Genomic DNA, 13,252 nt, shown 5'->3' on the forward strand with positions numbered 1-13,252 from the left:
AAATGAATGTATCTTTATAAAAACCGTAGGAAATGAGTTTAGTTGGTTTTCTGTTATTGCTATTAGATCTTTGGTTTCTTACTGATGATGAATCTAAGGCTTAAGGATTTCAGTAATTTGCACAAGATTAATAGTCCTCACTGGTGGACCAGTGTTTGGATCCATCTGTCCTCAACTCCTGAATTAATGCCTTTTCTGCTCTGCCACAATTCTTCCTAAATTCAGTACATTTCTAATGAAATGTACAGATCAAATAACTCTCCAGGCTAATTCAAAGTTTGACTATGCCCTTCTCATGATTCCCACCTGGATTTTATCTTATATCACTAACTTCTACTCATGAAAAGCTTCAAATGTGCCTACGGGAGATGAAGTAGGTAATTTACACTGAAGGAAAAAAAAAAAAAAAAACAAGTGTATACCTGAGAATGTGGTTTTTCTGCCAAAGCCTTCTAATAGTACTTATAGTGAAACATTTTACTATAATTTGATAAACTGTGTTCACTTAAAATCTTATCAAAAGTGCAGCATCGATTTGTAAAAGATTCAGGACTAGCTTGTCTAAAAACTAGAGATCATCTTTAGTAAAGCTACCAATTCACATTTACTATGTCATATTCAATCTGCTAAATTCTATACACCCTAAAGATAAATCAGTCTTAACCAGAAATTTCTAAGAAAGGAATTTAGAATATGCCTATGGATATGAAAAATAAACTATGTCATTTGGCCAAGTTAGCAACACAATGCACCCAAAGTACACTAAAATGCCAAGTATTCTGGTTCCACAATATTTGGTATATTCATTATTTACAAATTACCATTTTTCAAAGATGGAAAACCCTGTAACATATACTGAACATTAAAGCTATAGTAAATACCCTTCCATCCATATTGGCTTCACAAAAATGCCAGGTCATGTCTCATTATACATTGACTCTAGCATTGCCAGTGATCTCTGCCCTATCAGGATTCCCTTGCTTTTACTGTCTGCACCAGGTATTAGATACTTAGGCAATGTCTATCTTGTATTATGCATAATCATATGTTATTTTGTTGAAATTGCCAACATTGCCTTGGTCTTAGACTCAGTGTCAAAAGAAAGGGGATCCCCCTATTGTGTACCTATTCAATTGCAAGCAATGTGTAGGAACTCCAAATATATCATTTTATTTAAGTCTCACAAAAGCACCTGAGATCAATGTCTCCACATTACGCAAGAAGTAGAGCTGGGAAAGATCCCCTACCCAACAAGTGCCCAAATTAATGATTTCTAATAAACTGAGGGTTTGGGTATTTTTCCAATAATACTGCAGAAGTGTTTGAACCCTGCAGATATCACTGGCATGGCTCTTTCAAGTAGTATAAGATAATGTCCAATTCTTGGTCAACACTGATCCAAAGAGTAGTCTGACCTTCTTTATTAGTTTTATATTATTTCTTACAAAGAGTCACTTTCTGAGGGATTTAGGAAAGATAAATATTAATACCACGACTTATTTAGGAAAATAGTATCACAAGACAAATTTTAGTCTTGGCAAGATGTCTCTAGTATCTATTTTTCATAATAAAATCATCAACAAATATCCATTTGCAAGGAAAAATGTCCAGTGACTATCTGGCTTTCAAGTATTCTTTAGGAACATGATTTTAAAACATGTAGTAAATTGGGGCGCCTGGGTGGCTCAGTCGGTTAAGCGTCCGACTTCAGCTCAGATCATGATCTCACAGTCCGTGGGTTCGAGCCCCGTGTCGGGCTCTGTACTGACAGCTCAGAGCCTGGAGCCTGCTTTGGATTCAGTGTCTCCCTCTCTCTCTGCCCCTCCCCTGCTCACACTCTGTCTCTCTCTGCCTCAAAAATAAATAAAAACATTAAAAAAAATTTTTTTAAACATGTAGTAAATTGACAGGCCAGCATTCGTTTGTCTATTGCTAACCTTTACATAATAAAATCAACTAGGATTATTAATCCAACCTATGCAGCATTTATCCATGATCTGAGACATGAACATGTTGTTAGCCTGTTCATCTCAGAAAATCATCCATTTTATTTGGTAATACAAATCCTCTGGTTGTACTTGCTTGTATGTTGTTGGCTTGTTTGCTTTAAATCTATGATTCATTTTATAATGACAATCTAAGTATGTGATTTAGCTATGGCCAATAGTGAATTAATAGGCTAAATTCATAGAGCGCCATTGTGTCTGGAATTAGGAAATTATTTGCCTTTGCTATTCTTGAAAGAGAGGAAGTAGTTTTGTTTTAAGATGCAGGTGCAGTGTTTTCTCAAAGAAGGCAAGCTGAAACTGATGTTTAACAAAGAGAGGCTTCTGTGAATTTCTATGTAGTTTCATTGGGATTTTAGAAAGATTATATTTCCTGATTTAATAATACATATGATTAAGATGGGGAGGGCAGTATTTTAATACTACCCTGAATCTAAATCTAATACACAATTCTAGAAAAGGAAGGGAGGAAGGAAGGAAGGGAGGAAGAGAAGAGGGAGGGAGGGATGGTGGAGGAGAGAGAGGAAGGAACAAAGAGAAGGATGAAGGAAAGATGAATACGTTATTCAAATTTACTATTATAATACCATATGTGTGTAATATTAATGATTTTAAAGCAGCTGTCCAACAGAAATATGTACTCTGTAGGACCTTATTTTTAGATACCAATGATGCAATAATACTCATAGTCACTACCATTCTTTAATCTCTAGTTAGGGGTTGGGCATTGTGGTAGGCACAATTATATCATTTGGTCCTTACCACACTCCAAAAAGTGGGTATGATTATAATACACACTGTATAGATGAGGAACCCGCAGCTTATAGAGAGTAGTAGGATTTGAGGAAGGTGACAGAACTAGAACAGCAGAGAAAGAAACAGGTCTGACTCAAGAGTTTATGTACGTTACATGCTTTTCCATTCATTTTATTTCTTTCATTTTTCATTTTGTTATTCTATTGAGAGAGGCTTCTAAAAAGAAAACCATCCTTGGTTTAAGCCCTAAGCCTCCAGAGATGAATTTACCAGGGACCATGATTCATTCAAATCTGTTTAAAGCACACGCACACACACACATGCACATGAACACAAAGCATTTCTTCCTGCACATCCTAACAAATCAGATCAAACCCTGTAAGAGTACAGTCATGCTGTAATAAGACTCTGGATTTCATTTGTGCATTATTTGACTTATCTAACAACCCCTGTCTCTCCTATTGCTATGACATTTTAGGAAGTAAAGGAACAGATAATAGGGGGGAACATAAACCTGCTTCATCTAAGATATGGTCTTCTTACTCTTACCAAGTTTTACCATACTCTTTACAATAAACTATATTTGGTAAAACATCCTCAAAATATTACTAATAAAATGAAATATAAAGTTCCAAGAGACACTTTCTGCAAAAAAATCCCAGTTCACAATTTCACAAGACTAGCATCAAATTTCAAATCAGTCTTGAAGTATGCTAAACTAGAAAATAAACATATCACATAAAGGCCAAATCACCATATTCCATAATTCTTTCTAGGACTTTCGGCACGTAATTTCTAAGAGAATCCAAATTATGTCTTTTCAGCCATGTGGTTGGCTTTACCCAAAGTGAAATGTGATCATTTTTTCTATTTAAATGATGCACACATATTAGACTTCAGACAGAATGCACTAAAATGGACACGACTTTCCACTTCAAACATAAAATTTCAAGAAATCACAACCCTTCTTCTAATGGTTTAATATAAAAATGAAAGGAAATGTCCAATTCTCAGAAAACGAAGGAGGAACTAAAGATAGAGCGTAAACTCTCCTCCTACCACGGTGGTGCAGTGTTAGTGAGGTAAGACTGGGGAATAGATTCAGATATAAGCTGAGGCTATTGTGTAGCCCCAGGCATGGACATTGCAGCAGCAATGTTCCACCCATGTTCCTTTGGATTCTTTACCAACTTGTGCACCCAACCACCCTGTATACTTTTCAGTTAGCATCTCCTTCATTTCTTTATCAGGGAGCTGGCCTCAGACTGCTAGAACCCCTTGAGAGCTCAGGAAAAGCAAGAGCCTCCTGGGAGTTTCCATCTCTCCTGGAGAAGACTTTAACTAATGATGGTATATAACTACCATGGCTCCCTTCACTCTGGTAAGGAGGGCTCTAAGGTGTGACCTTCAAATCTTCACTTCATACCTAAGCCAAAGCTTCCTAGGTGAGATTTTGCTTGATACCATACCCTCGTTTGGCCAAATTGCTTTTTGAGTCCCATTTCTCTAAACCCCTATTTTTCCTGGGATCACTCACTAATAATTACTTTCACACGAATCCTCATCTCAGAGTGTGCTTATAGGAAAGTCAACCTAAAACACAAGGTACTGAGTTCTTACAAGGTAGTAACTGGAACAGGATATCCTATCTAAAGCCGGGAACCTTCTCAGTGCAAGAAGCACCATCAGCTTAGACAAACCATAAGGAAGATCTCTGAATGGAAATAATAAAAAGAAGACCACCACAAAAAAATGAGACCTCCAAAACATGCACCCGGGGAATCAGAATTTACATGATTTATGAGATGCAAGAAGCTTCAAGCTAAGGAATTAACATAATAAATAGTCTGGAGCAGGTGAGATACAGATGGAAATGCAAAACTACAGGAACATTTCTTCCAGGAATAAAAGAGACAACTCCCACCGGAGTGGAGGCAGGAGGGGGTGTGTTGGATGATGAGAAAATCTCACAAAAAATTACAGACTACAAAGAAATAGTTTCACCTTGACAGAGCAAGTCTCACTCCAGCAAGTGGAGGACTCAACAACATAAAAAAAATTACAAAATCAGTATTTTTTAAATGAAGAAAATAAAAAGGAATAGGAACCATAATGAAATCACTACAAAAATAGTAGACAGATTTGAAAAAATGTCATAGAACATCTATAAAAGCTATGGTGGCAGATTGAACACATTCACATAGTTTTATTCACTCTTGCCACACACAGGGAAAAAAAAAACTTTTTAATCCACAAAGATGGAGACAGCAGCAGGGGAGTCAACAGTGATCGAATTTTGAATGCCAGAAAGCAGAACAAGTATAAATGACTTAGAAGACCCAAGAAAGATGAATACAAAATTAGCTGTCAGAAAAACTAAGTCCACGCTACTACAGAATCCTAAAAGATTCTGGAACAGGCAATACTAGTAGCTCTAGAACTGTGCATGAAAGGGAGTTTCAGGATCAGTTTGATTTCTTCTAGTCCAGATTCCCAGTTCTTACCTTTCCCAGACCATTCTTTGGAACAATTATTCCTGCCCCAGAAGTTTGGAGGGTGTGGTTTTTGTTTTTTGTTTTCCTGGAGAGGTAAACAAAGATGGTATGGACCAGTAAATGTGGGTCTTTATGGGAGGTATACCAAGAAGAGAACAGTTTAGTGACTTAATGCTGAATGGTCTAGCACCCAGAATGCAGTCAGACCTTTACTCTCCAGTAGAATACTGTAACAGATTTCTCCTGAGTCTCCAACACACCCATGAGGCAAAAACCTAGAGATACTGTTCACTCTACAGTGATGTTCAAAGCCTCACACATGCACTCAGGTCTTCCAATCAGCTTTGAAGTCCCCAGCTCTTAATTATGATTAATCAAGAGACAGAGCTACACACAAATCATCTTGGAATAAGCCAACACTATAAAAGGAGAAGTAAACTTTAAATTTAAAAATGAACGAATCAATAAAACCATGATTAATATTTCCAGAGAGAAAATATTTTTGAGTCCACGAAAAAATAGATGCTATGAAAATAAAATGGACATTCAGATAACAGAAAAAGGAATTTTGGAAATTTCTTTTAAATTATATTGAAAATGAGACACTCAATGGAAGAGTTGGAAGATAAAAGTAAAGGAAATCTTCCCAAAAAGAAAACAAAAAGAAATTAAAATAATAAGAAAAAGGTAAGAAAACTAGAAGAGCATCCCATAAGCTCTAAGATTAAAAAATAGAAAATACAAAAAGAGAGAAAACATGAAAATTGAAGGGATGGAATCTTTAACCTAATCCATTTGAAAAATATTGCTCCCAAATAAAGGATATATTTCCAGATTGAAAGAGACCCAAGAGTCTCACAAACATACATCACTGAGACAATTCAGAACACAGGAAAACAAAAAGTTCTACAAACATCTAAAGAAAAAAAAGGTCACATATAGTGTAAATAAAGTGACCATATAATCTATCATCCTAACTAGGACAACTTAAAATTAGATAATTTTAGGGGCACCTGGCTGGCTTAGTCAGTGGAACACGTGACTCTTTATCTCCGGGTTGTAAGTTTGAGACCCACACTGGATGTACAGATTAGTTAAAAATAAAAAAAAAAATCTTAAAAAAAAATAAAATAAAGTTACGTAATTTTCAAAAATTTCTTGACTGTCAAATTGGCTTATTTCTTGACAGTATTAAACAGTTCTTTTCAAAAGCTAGTTTCAAAAATAAAGTTGCTTCTAAGAAAAATAACATGTTTGTTACATTACAGCAAAAAAAATTCTTTGTATGATTTTCTGAGCATTGAATAATACACAGAATGATTATTTTTGGTACTTATTCACTTAAAATTAACCATTTTCTTAGCCACCTTTGTCTCTAATAATATGCCATTTGTATTTTTCAAAAAAAATGTCTCTTTTTATTATAATCATGTGATTCTAATTATTTTCATGTTGACTTTAATCTTCTAATTTAATAGTTAATAAATGCAAAAATGGGGGCGCCTGGGTGGCGCAGTCGGTTAAGCGTCCGACTTCAGCCAGGTCACGATCTCGCGGTCCGTGAGTTCGAGCCCCGCGTCGGGCTCTGGGCTGATGGCTCAGAGCCTGGAGCCTGTTTCCGATTCTGTGTCTCCCTCTCTCTCTGCCCCTCCCCCGTTCATGCTCTGTCTCTCTCTGTCCCAAAAATAAATAAACGTTGAAAAAAAAATTAAATGCAAAAATGTTGACATCTTTTGTTGGCTTTTCTCTATAGGCCATATTTTTAATTGAAAAACTACTTTCCCTACAAATGATGAAATATCTGGTAACTTCAAAGCCATTAAAATTTTTTCCTATTGCATCATATTATCATCTCAGCCCATATATTTTCTTTCATTCAGAGTACTCACTTGACAATTTTTTTTTTTTTAGAGAGAGAGAAAGAACAAGCAGAGCAGGGGCAGAGAGTGTGTGAGGGAGAGAGAATCCCAGGCACTATCAGCATAGAGCCTGATGGGGGACTTGAACTCACAAACCATGAGGTCAAGACCTGAGCCGAAACCAAGAGTCAGATGCTTAACCAACTGAGCCACCCAGGCGCCCCAACAAATATTTTTACAAGATAAAATTCATCAATTAAGTTCTCTCCACGACTAACTGAAATTTAAATGCTGGAAAATGGAAACTCTTCTCTCTCTATCCCATTTCCAGTACAGAAAATAAATTACCCAATTAAAATTAGGGACTCCATCAAAAGATTCTTTCCTTAAATCAACATAACACAAATCAAAATTATAGATTTTAACACTTAAAAACAGCATTTGAACTCTCATCATTTATTTTGTTCAATACCTCACTTGCTTTTGTGGAACAAATATCACTGACTGCCTTCCTATTTTCAAGTTTTATTTTAATTAGTTGCAATTGACTAAACAATTCCAAAGCTAAGTTTTTGTGCTCTATTCATTGAATGGACCTGATTAAAATTTTTCCACAGGCTTTGAATGAATGCAAGTAGAAGTTAAAGGACTTACTTCCCCCAAAATTCAGACAGTTGCAGAATATTTAGGATGCAGAACATTTACAAATACCTCAAATGTTCAGAAACTTCTGGAATTGAATTGATGAAGAGCAGCAAGGAAGAGACATGTGTGGCCACACTCAAGTTTTCTGAATAACAATGTTTTCCATCCCAACATTCTATATACAAAGTCATAATCAAATATGAGGGCAGAATCAAAATTATAGGATCTCAAATAATTTTATATGTATTCATTCTCTGAAACTATTAGAGGATGTGTTCTAAATGAAAGAGAGAATAAGGTGGTGGGAGAGACAGAGACAGAGAGAGTCAAGAAAGAGGAAGACATGTTATAATAGAATGAAAAAATGCCCTTCCCCCCAAAAGGATACTCACTTCCTAACGTCTGGAACCTGTAAATATTGACTTAGATGAAAAAGCATCCTTGCCGATGTGATTAAGGATACTGAGGCATTGATCCTGAATTACCCAGGTGAACTTTATATACAATCAATACAATAACATGTATCCTTATGAAAGGGAAGCAGATTTAACACACAGAGAAGAGAAAGCAATGTGGTAGGGAGGAGGGAGAGATTTAAAGATGCTAGCCTTAAAGACTAGAGTAATGTGGCCACAAGCCAAGGAATGCTAGCAGCCAGCAAAAGGTACAAAGGCAAGAGACAGATTCTGCCCTAGAGTCTCCACAGAGAACATGGCCCTGTCAACATCTTGATTTCAGGTCAATTAAACTCAATTTAGCCTCTGACTTGCAGAACACTAAGAGAATAAATTTCTTTTGTTTTAAACCACCAAGGCAGTGGTAACTTGTTACAGCAGTCCCAAGAGACTAATACTAATGAGATACAAGGATTGGGAACAGGAAATGGAAAAAGGGAAAAGTAATGAGAACCAAAAAAGGACAGACAATAATGACCTCAAAATGACAGCTGTGCAAAAACAGAGGTAAATACACCAGTCTGTATTGGAACAGAAGGATTCAAAAAGCAGATACCTACTGCCATCATACTATCTTTTCACCCTGAAAGAATGCTTGGATGAGCTTGGCTTCATTTCCTAATTCTATTTGGCATGACTTGACCATAGTCTAATGAAATTCCTCCCTCTTCTCCATGCCCAGCTATTTGGGTCAGCAGAGGATAGCCATTTACCTCATGGAATTATTCTGCTTTTCTTTACTGTTGAGCAGTCAAGATAAGGGATGTGAATTTTAAGACAGAAAATACAAAATATGCTACTCCCTCTGATTATCCCTATTACCTGGGCCTCAATATAGCCCTGCCAGATGCCCTATGCTTCCTAAGGTCCAACCAGGACTTCCACTAATTGACAGACTAAACAGTTTCCATGAAGAGGTGGGTCCCTAAAGGAAGGATCCTGGTACACTGCCCCAAATTTATACTGTTAATCCTTCTTACAATCTTTCCCAACAAGACCTATGGTCTTTTACCAGGGTGACTGTACACTGGCAAAAAGGCAATAGTAAGACCTTTGGGGACTATTGGATATTGGCTCTGAACTACACTAATTCCAAGAGACCCAAAACATGACTGTGGTTCATTTGTCAGAAGAGGAGTTTATGAAGGTCAGGTGACCAGTGGAGTTTTAACTCAAGTCCCATCTCACAGTAGGCCAAGTGGGTCCTTGAACACATCATGTGTTTTTTTTTTTTTCCCCCAGTTCTAGAATGCATGATTGGAACTGACATATTCAGCAACTGGCAAAATTCCCACATTGGTTCCCTGACCGATAAACCAAGAGCAATTCTAGTGGTAAAAGCCAAGTAAAAGCCACTAAAACTGGATTTACCTAGGAAAATAGTAAATTGAAAGCAATACCATGTTTCTAGAGGGATTGCAGAGATTAGTGCCACCATCAAAGACTTGAAATATGCAGGAGTGGTGATTCCCATCACATCTCCTTTTGACTCAGTTTTTTGGACCACACAGAGAAAAGATGGATTTTGGAGAATGACAGTGAGTAATTGTAAGCCTAATAAGGTAATGATTCCAATATCAGCCACAGTACCAGGTGTGGTTTCATTGCGTGAGCAAATTAACACATCCTTGTTATGCAGCTAAAATGACAAATGCTTTTTTTTCCCAATTCCTGTTAATAAAGACTACCAGAAGCAGTTTGCTTTCAGCTGACAAGACCAACAATATACCTTCACTACCCTACTTCAGAGGTATAACCAAGTCTCCAGCCCTATGTCATAATTTAGTTGACAGAAATCTTGACTGCATTTCCCTTCCATGAGTATCACACTGATCCATTACATTGATGACATTATGCCGACTGCACCTAGTGAGCAAAGAGTAGCAACTACTCTAGACTTATTGGTAAGACATTTGCATGTCAGAGGGTAGAAAATAAATCTGATAAAAATTCAAGGGTCCTATATCTCAGTAAAATTTCTAGGAGTCCAGTGCTATAGAACATATTCAGATATCCCTTCTAAGGTGAAAGGTAAGTTGTTGCATCTGGCTCTCCCTGTAATCAAAAAGAGAGAGAGAAGGAGGAAGGGAAGGAGGCGGGGAGTATAATGTTTAGTGGGTCTCTTTGGATTTTGGAAGAAATAAATTCTTCATTTGGCTGTGCTACTTTGGCCCATTACTAAGTTACCCAAAAGTTGTGAGTTTTGAGCAAGGCCCAAAACAACAATAGGCTTGGCAACAGATCTGGGCTGCTGTGCAAGTTGCTCTGCTACTGGACCATATGATCCCCCAGATCCAGAGAGCAGTGTCAATGGTAGATAGGGGTGCTGGATGGAGCCTGTGGCAGGTCCCTATGAGAGAATCTCATTACAGATCCTTAGAAATTTAGAGAAAAGACCCGCCATCCTTTGAGAGATCTACTCTCCTTTTAAGAAACAGCTCTTGGCTTGCTACTAGGCCTTAGTAGAGACTGAACATTTAACTATGGGCCACCAAGTTACCATGCAACCTGAACTGTCCATCATGAACTGAGTATAATCTGACTCACCAACTCATAAAGTTGAGTGTGCACAGTAGCACTCCCTTGTCAAATGGAAGTGGGGTATATGAGATCAAGCCCAAACAGTTCCAGAAGGCACAAATAAATTATATGAAGTGGACCAAACACCCATGATCCCTACTCCAGCTATACTACCTTGTCTCACCCAGGCTTCACCTATGGCCTCAAGGGGAGTTCCCTACAAATAGCTGACAGAGGAAGAAAAGACTTAGGCCTGCTTTGCAGATAGTTCTCTACAATATGCAGGCATCACCTGTAAGTGGAGAGCCACAGCACCACAGCCCCTCTCTAGGACATCCCTGAAGGATAGTAGTGAAAGAAAATCCTCCCAATGGGCAAAACTTCAAGCAGTGTACCTGGCTGGTCATTTTGCTTACAAGGTGAAAGGGCCAGACGTGTGTTTATTTACCATTCATGGGCTGTGGCCAATGGTTTGGCTGAGCAGTCAGAGACTTGGAAGGAACGGGACTGGAAAACTGGTGACAAGGAAGTCTGGGAAAGAGGTATGTGAATAGACCTCCAAGAATGGGCAAAAAGGGGAAGATATTTATGTCCCATGTTGGAAGATGACCTTAACAAAGAAGGTTTTAACACTTACTTGAATAGGATAATCTGTTCTATGGATACCAGTCAGCCTCTTTTACCAGCCACCCCAGTCATCACCCAATGGGAGCCCATATGTTCATTAGCAAACTGTCCATGGTGGCAGGAATGAACATTACACATGGGCTCAGCAACGTGGATTTCTACTCACTAAAGCAGACATGACTACAGTCACTGATGAGTACCCAACCAGCCAGCAGCAGAAATGAACATGGTATGAAATCAACACTAACATTTCTTGGGGTGATCAGCCAGCTAACTATCTGGTGACAGATTCATTATAGTGGGCAACTTCCATCACGGAAGGGACAGTATTTTGTTCTTACTGGAATAGACGTTATAGGTATGGATTTGCCTTCCTTGCATACAATATTTTTGCCAAAACTGAGAGCCCTGAACTTAAGAAATGCCTTATCCACTGACATGGTATTCCACATACCATTGCTTCTGATCAAGGTGCCCATTTCACAGTAAATGAAATATAGCAATAGGCCCAACCTCATGGAATTCACTAGACTTACCATGTTCCCCACCATCCTGCAGCAGCTGCCTTGAAAGAATGGTAGAAGCACCTTTTGAAGACTCAGTTACAATACCAAGTAGGTGAAAATCCCTTTCATGGCTGGGGTAAGGTTCTCCAGGTGACTATAAATGCTCTGAATCAATGTCCAATATATGCTTCTGTTTCTCTCATAACCAGGATTCATGGTTCCAGCAATCAGGGGGTAGAAATGTGAGGGGCATCATTCACTATTACCCATAGTGACCCAATAGCAAGAGCTTTGCTTCCTATCCCCCACACTTTATGTTCTGCTGGCTTGGAGGTCTTAGGTCCAAAGGAAGAAATGATCCCACCAGTAGACAAAACAATAATTCCATTGAACTGAAAATTAAGACAACCACCTGGCCACTAAACTAATTGTTTTATAACTATACATTGTTGGTTTACAGTTATGCGAATGATTTTCCTTTTTAAGTTTGTTTATTTATTTATTTATTTTGAGAGAGAGAGAGAGAGAGAGAGAGAGAGAGTAGGGGAGGGGCAGAGCGAGAAGGAGAGAGAGAATCCCAAGCAGGCCCCCCACTGTCAGCACAAAGCCCGACACGGGGCTTGAACCCATGAACTGTGAGATCGTGACCTCAGCCAAAACCAAGAGTCTAACATTTAACCATCTGAGCCACCCACATGCCACGCAAATGGTTTTCTTCTATTAACTCAGCAATTATATTTTTAAAGATACTCCTGAATTTTCTGTGTGGAGAGGTTTTCAGGACATCTAGTCTGCAGTGCTCCCGGGGAAGCAAAATACATTATCAACAGATTTGCACTCTAACTTAGCATGTCCCTACACAGCTATGCAATTATAAGCAAGTTTTCTTCTCTTCAAAATTATAAGGCTTAAGAAGGTGAGCTGAGTTTCTTTAACATGTGATCATATGACTCTCTATTCATTCTCAGCTGATAGATCACTCTGTTATGTCATATTGAAGGCCTTTTTTTCTGTTTTCCAAGGTTTTAGTAAATGCCAAAAATATTGATCCACCCTCTTTTAGGGTCTAGAGTTGACTGCACATTTGAAGAGTCAGGAAATAGGCTGTTCCTAAAGCTATGCCAGATTATGCTAACTTCACCAAGTCACTTTAAACCCCATTTCCCTTTACCTTCTTACCACTGTTGTGGAAGTTACTGCTTTAAAAAAAAGCATAAAAATAGCACTAGACTAAAACTTGCAAACCCAGTCTGTAAATAGGAAAGTGAGGACCTTAAAAGAAGAGAGAATAGGTAGAAAACAGGTGTTCCTACCTGCCTAATGCAGCTGGTAGCCCCTTCTTTCAATTCCTGTCGTTGAATTTTAGATGAAGGAGAAAACCTG

General features: G+C 38.1%; 1 pseudogene; it reads left to right on the plus strand.

The window, feature by feature from the left end:
• The first annotated feature begins 3,761 nt into the window (after nt 1-3,761).
• Nucleotides 3,762-12,295, plus strand: LOC121041691 (uncharacterized; annotated as a pseudogene).
• The last annotated feature ends 957 nt before the right edge of the window (nt 12,296-13,252 follow it).

Source organism: Herpailurus yagouaroundi, unplaced genomic scaffold, assembly GCF_014898765.1.
Source record: "Herpailurus yagouaroundi ecotype Mexico unplaced genomic scaffold, PumYag 29, whole genome shotgun sequence".
Lineage (NCBI taxonomy): Eukaryota > Metazoa > Chordata > Mammalia > Carnivora > Felidae > Herpailurus > Herpailurus yagouaroundi.